This window comes from Vombatus ursinus, unplaced genomic scaffold (genome assembly GCF_900497805.2).
Source record: "Vombatus ursinus unplaced genomic scaffold, bare-nosed wombat genome assembly UNPS02014775.1, whole genome shotgun sequence".
NCBI classification, from domain to species: Eukaryota; Metazoa; Chordata; class Mammalia; order Diprotodontia; family Vombatidae; genus Vombatus; species Vombatus ursinus.
The window spans coordinates 15,051,768-15,057,767 of record NW_020954553.1 but is presented as its reverse complement, the minus strand read 5'-3'; positions in this window follow the sequence as shown (position 1 = coordinate 15,057,767).

Sequence of the window (6,000 nt, the reverse complement as noted above, 5' to 3'; positions counted from 1 at the left end):
GCTGAAAGAGAGAACATTGGAGCCATGCACCCAGGAGACAGCTTAGCTATTATAGTCCCTTCTATTCCCCAAGTGTGGGCTGTGTAGTGGGTTTTATCTGTGGTAGGTACTAGATCCCAGGCACTTTGCAGGGCCAAACCCACTGCTGTTCCCCCTACCCCCACCCCACTACTGTCAGGTGGTGCAAGCTCAGGGAATGGAGACTAACTAAGCCAAGTATAATTAGGAAGGTAAATTTGCTGGCATCCGCTGTTTCCCCCTCAACTGTAGGGATCCTCAAGAGGCTAAAACATAACAGTACATGTACTGTTACCAACTCTTTAAAAGACAGATGGGGGAAAAACAAGGAAAAAAATAGTTTAAAAAAAAAAAAAAGCCAGCTTGGGGGGGGGGGGGGGGAGAAGAAGTCTGGCAGTGATAAGGAAGGAGGGGAAAGAAGAAAGGACAGAGGAAAGAGAAGGACTGGGCTCTCTGACTGTTCCTTCACTCTGGAGACCACAGCCCTAATCAGCCTACACTGACTTTCCTCCCAGGGCCTGGTTGCTCTCTGCCACCCTGAGAGCTCTTCCTAGCTGAGCAGAGGTAGAGATAGAGAACCCCTCAAGGTCCACCTCACCAAAACCAAGAAGGCAGGTTGCTAGAGACTCTCTCCCAAAGATTTCCCAGGGAAGGGACCACAGGCATTCCCTTTTCCCCACCCTACCCCCCCAAGCAGCTCTTCTCTGAACTCCGAAAAGTTCCAAGGGTCACCTTTTTTCCAGGTGTTACACACCAGATATACAGCTAAGAAGTCTACAGTAAAACCTTTTTCTCTCCTGACCTGGGGATGCCAGGAATTCCCAGAATTGCTAATAAGTGTGAGCCAAATGTGACTTCCTTCAAATGCCCTCCTCCTCAAGCCAGGCCGGAGACACAATGGGATAGTATCCCAATGGTAGAGATAAGGCTGGGAGGAGTTCACTTCAACACTTGTGGCCTGATAAGGCTCTGTAGGATTCTGGGCCTCCCCACTGCTACCAGACTTCTGTGAAAAGGGTCAAGCTCTGACAGGACAGAAGCTCAGAGGCCTCGCTGAATGCCAGTTAGAGACCTCAGAGAGGGCCCAGGCAGAAGTTGATCAGGTACACTGTACTCAAAGCAGAGCAGAGGCAGTGAGGAACGAAATGGATGGAAAGCAACAGGGCACAGCATAATAGGATTAGAGGTAGAAGAGATTTTAGAAGCCATCCATTTCAGCCATTCCATTTTACAAATAGGGTAGCTGTGGCCAAAGCAGCGAAGTGACTTGCATAAAGTTATACACATTGTAAATTGCAAAAGTGGGATCTGGACACAGATTCTTAAGGGGCAGGTAGCATAGAAGCCAAGGGATTCTAAGGGTTTTGGTCACCCACATTCCCCATTGGTTCAATTTTGTTGTTCTTTGTATCTCTGAGATCAGAAAGAATAAGTGCGTTACAACTGTGTGACCTTGGATAAGTCATTTCCACCCACAGCCCTCTCCCCAACCCCCCTTCATTTCCTCATCTGTAAAATGAGAGGGCTGGAGTAGATGATCTCTAAAGTCCCTCTCAGTCTCAGATCTATGATTCTACAAACCTATATTCACCTCCTGGGCTCCCGAGCACAGGCAGAACCCCCAAAAGGGTATCATTAAGAGAAAGGTTGGCCAAGGCCAGGAGATGTAGGGGACAACATTAGGGGCAAAACAATCCACCTTGTCATCACTGAGCTGAAAATCAAAACACACACTACTCATGCCTGTGGGAAACACAGTGACCTCCTGCCCTCCTGAGCTCAGGGAAATCAGCCCAGAGAAACAAAGTCGAAGAGTTGCCAGGAGAGCTCATCTGTCTGGCCTGAAACAATAAAGCTTCGGCCTTTGGGAGTGGGGGGTGGGCAGGAGTTGTGGGGTGTCCTAGGGAGGTACTGGGTGGGAGACAAGGACAGGCAAGAAGAACGTGCCTATGCAGTCAGAAGAAAGCTCTCAGGGCTCCTAGCCAGGGTTCTAGTGCAACTGTGGCCACTCATATACTTGGGTGCCTGGAGGGGCATCACTGAACACAGCATAGGCTCATTCTAATGGCTGCTAGGCTAGCCAAGGAAGGTCAGGAGAGAGGAATTCTATTCTGGCCTCTAGCCCTACCTCAGAACCAAAAACTAGGAATTTCTACACCTGAAGTCATCAGGGGCAGGACAGGTAGAAAGGAGAGTGCTTGGGGGAGGGATGGGGAGGGGGGGCACAGACGGTTGATGAAGTAAGCCCTGGGACACAAAGAAAGCATTCTACAATGCTAAAGGATGGTTGCTTGGTTACTGCTGAGGAAAATAGGAAAGCAACGGACAAGGGGTCCCACCAATAGGGTATGTACAATAAGTATACACTCTAGGATGGTGCTTGGTGGCGCCCCAAAGCCCAAATCAGCCTGCCCTAGCCACAGGTTTGCACTAACCGGCTGTGTGTCCTTGGACAAGTCATTGTTCATCCTTAGCTCAAGAGCACCAAAGCAGTCTTGACTTGATGTTTCTCCTTGGAAGGCCTGAGCTTCCCACCCATAACTTGAAAAGAATCAGCATTGTTCTCTCTGGGGAGGATTAGTAGAAATCTCTGAGCTCTTTGAGAGTGATAGGAAGACATTATGTAAATATAAGTGAGTTAATTCCAGAGTTCCTGAGGAAATGGGGAAACTGGAGGAAACAGGGGGCCTGTCCCACAAACAAGGATCCCAGATCTTTTTAAGATTCCCATTCCTATAGAAACTAGGGGCGTAGGGGTCAGAGATAGAGAGACATCCTCTCCCATAACAAATCATTATACCTCTCTCACAAGCAGATAAGAAGATTGAGGCACGGAGGTACAGTACAAACTGTTGACCTGCAATTCTCCATCCACTCCACCTCCTAGGTCCCAGAACCAAAAGCTATGGACCCAATGAGTTCAGAAGAATCTTAGCATCTCAGAGCTGGAAGACACCAAAGAGGACATCTAGTCCAAATATAGTCCAAACAAATGCTATCAGAAGCAAAAATGCCCCTTTTGCAAACATTTGCAAAGAGTTTGCCTAGCCTTTACCTGAACATCTTCAGTGATGGGGAACTCACTACCTACTGAGGCAGCAAATTGCATTCTTGGACATCTTTCATTTTCAGGAAGTTTTCCTTACTTTAAACTATAATATGACTCCCTGTAACTTCCACCATCAGCCTCACTGCTGCCCTCCAAGGCCAAACAGAATGACTCAGACATTCACCACCTGGTAAAGGCATTAGGAGTCTCCTTGGGCTCGGGCCCAGCTCCTTGCTGGACTCCTCTGTGTCTCCCATAGCCCAGACCCTGCTGAGCTGCCACAGAGTTTTGATCACTGCTACGTGAAGGGTTTCCTGAATGCTTTCCTGAGAACATTGTTCTCCTCTGCCGAGTCAGCAAGGTCAAATTCATCATAGGCTTCATTGGCCCTGGTCTTACCAGGGCCCTGGATCAGTGGGCCACCACGTCCACCCCAATTCCTCATGTGTAGGGAATCCAACCCCTGGTCCCCACTGAACCAATAACAATGGCACAAGCTCAACACCAAAAGCCCTGGCTCACAGCATTAACCCCGCTAGAGGGCCGGGTCAGGAGCAAACCAAGCAATCAGGTCCAGAGCAAGACCTTGCCAAAGGGTGATCAGAACCCCCAAAATTTGTCCTCACGATCTATATAACCTGTCAGACAAGTACTGCCCTTCACCCCAACTATGCCCCGAACCAGCTGATTCAATTCAACAGGCATTTGCCGGGCCTCCGCCATTGGGAGCGGGGGCCATGGGCCTTCCTCAGCCAATACAGTCAGCACTGGCATCCTTCTGCCTAGAAAGCTGTTCTTGAAGTTGCAATAATAGGAACATTTTTTAAAACAAAAAATGAAAAATCTCATTGTGTGGGACATGGTCAGGCAAGTCTTTGTGATTACTCAAAGACTGAAATTTAGCTTTTGCCATTATCTTTGTAAAAAGAAAAACACTGTGTTAATCAGACTGAAAGCGTAAACTAGGACAAAGCCCCAGGGACAAAGTTAACCTAAAGCTCATTGTTTTCAAGCAGGTCAAAGTACTACTTCCATTACATTAATGATACAAATACATTAGATACATTTATCTAGTCATTAAAGTAGGTTCCTGAAGGACTTGGAAACATTTTGTACATAAAAGTAACTAAATTTCATTTCTTTAAAACTGTCTGATACTTCAGATGGGCCTTTACTCTGATTAGTCAAAATCAGTGAGGTTTTAGTACGTTGCAATAACGTCTGGTATTTTTATAGACGGGACCTTTCATAGCTTCAAAATTATTACCTCATTTTCCCCAGACCATTCTTTTGAGTTAGGTAAGCTGCACTGTCTCCATTTTATAGAGAGGGAAACTGAGGCTCAGAGAAATTGTGGTTTGCCCCAAATCACCCAGGTAATGAGGATGGGCACTAACTCCAACTTTCTACCTCCTTCAAGTCCCAGCCTCTTCCCAGTTACACACACACACACACTTTATTGAGATTCATGCAAACCCATCCTCCACAGTGTCTTTCCCCAACCTTTTAGGCTGCACCTTCAGATCACATCTCATTGTCGTTGCAGGAATGTGCCCTACCAGTACCCCCAGCTGGTTGAGGGTCTGGAGCAAAGAGAAGGTTTTTGTACAACAATACGGTACTCAGTTCTGCAGAAGTCTTCAGTCACAAACACTGTACCTGGAAACATTGAGCCCTGGCCTCCGCCTGTATTCCCTAGGCCACCCTCTCCCACACCTTCCCATTCTTTCTCCTACTCTCCTGTTTACCAGACTCAGAGAGCACTCCTCCAGAAGTTTCTCAACGCTCACTCCTCTTCCATAATACTAGTTTAGAATGACACCCATTGATGGTATGTTGCACGTGTTTTTGGACTTTCTTAATGTATCCATCAGTTGTGCTATCTTCTCTTTTTCCCCTCTAAAAAAAATACTATTTGTCATATGGGATGGCTCTCCAGCAAGGTGAGGGGAGGGTACACTAGATACTATGGTTATGTAAGAAACAGAAAATATCAATAAAAGTTACTTTAGAAAAAGAATACCACACATTAGTATCACTTTTCTTTTTTCTTTCTTTTTTCTTTTTTTTGCTAGGCAATGGGGTTAAGTGACTTGCCCAGGGTCAAACAGCTAGCAAGTGTTATGTGTCTGAGGCCAAATTTGAACTCAGGTCCTCCTGAATCCAGGGCCTGCACCCTATCCACTGCGCCACCTAGTTGCCCCTAGTATCACTTTTCAAAGTGCTTTCATACCCATTACTTCATTTGACACAAGCAAATGCAATGTCTTTGAGGGCAAGGACTTTCAATTTTGCCTCTGTATCCCTAGTATGCAGCACAATAATTATAAGAACCAACATTTACATAGTGCATTAACGTTTGCAGCCACTTTGCATTTATCTTATCTGATTCTCACAACGACCCTATGAAATCCCTGCTATTGATATCCCCCTTTTAAAGATGAGGAAACTAAGGTTGAGAAGCTAAATGACCTGTTTAGAGTCACACAGCTAAGTATCTGAGGCATAATTTGAACTCAAGACTATTTTCTGCCACATTTTGTATCCCCAGCACTTAGCACAGTGCCTGGCACACAGTAGGCACTTAAAAATATTTATTGATTAACTAAGTCCAATGCTTACACACAGTGCTACCTAGCTGCTGAATCTCTGGCACATAGGAGGCATCTGACAAATATTTGTTGGATTGGATTGGTTTGAATGGAGTTAGAAGAACCTGAGATTACTTCTACACCAGGAAAAGGTATCAATCAGACTTCAGACCAGGAAGAATCTAATGCGGAAAGGAGATCATGGGTTCTTTGAAGGTCATCACACAAATAAATGCTACTCAAACATTTGTTCAAGCGCATGGTAGAGAGGATTCTTGTTCAGGTATATATTGGACCAAATGGTTCTTAGATTTTGTGAGTAATTCTGTAAGTTATCCAGGA